The sequence below is a fragment of the Danio aesculapii genome, chromosome 14 (genome assembly GCF_903798145.1).
Source record: "Danio aesculapii chromosome 14, fDanAes4.1, whole genome shotgun sequence".
NCBI classification, from domain to species: Eukaryota; Metazoa; Chordata; class Actinopteri; order Cypriniformes; family Danionidae; genus Danio; species Danio aesculapii.
The window spans coordinates 35,554,045-35,554,746 of record NC_079448.1 but is presented as its reverse complement, the minus strand read 5'-3'; positions in this window follow the sequence as shown (position 1 = coordinate 35,554,746).

Here is a 702-nt window from a genome sequence, read left to right as displayed (position 1 = left end):
TCTCGGGCACGCGCCTCTGCCAGCCGACCGGTGGCGCGCATGACAGTCTGACAGACGTGTGAGGAATGATAATGAGCCCAGAAGAGACTATTGAAAATGTACTTACATCTATTAGAAGTATAAAAATATGCTTAAGGGAAACAAATACAAAATGCAGTGCTATAATAACGTTTAAAATAAATAAAAATAAAACATTTTCTGATTTTCTCATCATATTTTACTCATTTAAAAACACAAGTTTTTTTCCTATTTTATCTGTAAAAAGAAATGCAAATTAAAAGTTGTTTGGAATTATCTGTTATAGAAGTCTACTATATAAGCCTCAGTTGCTGTTGCTATAGATCAGAGATGCCCATAGTAGGGCCCGGACCAAAGTAGGCCCATTGTAACTTCTGATTTGGCCCACCATCCCAGCTGAGAAGAGAGGAGAATGTTGGGGGGTTTTATTTCTGGGCCACAAAAAAGCAGTTTAAAAGAAATGTAATGTTTTAATCAAATGTTGTAAATGAAACAGAGGTTTTAAAATGTAAATACTGCCACTCGACAGATAGAGGATAATGCAGAAGACCTCGGCGAGCAAATGAAGGCAAAAACTAATGTAACTCCATTCTGTTGTAAACTAAGTTGTTTTTCTTTTTACTGTAATAAGCTCATTTAAAAATGTATAATATTTTATACATTATATATTTTTTAACCCAAAGC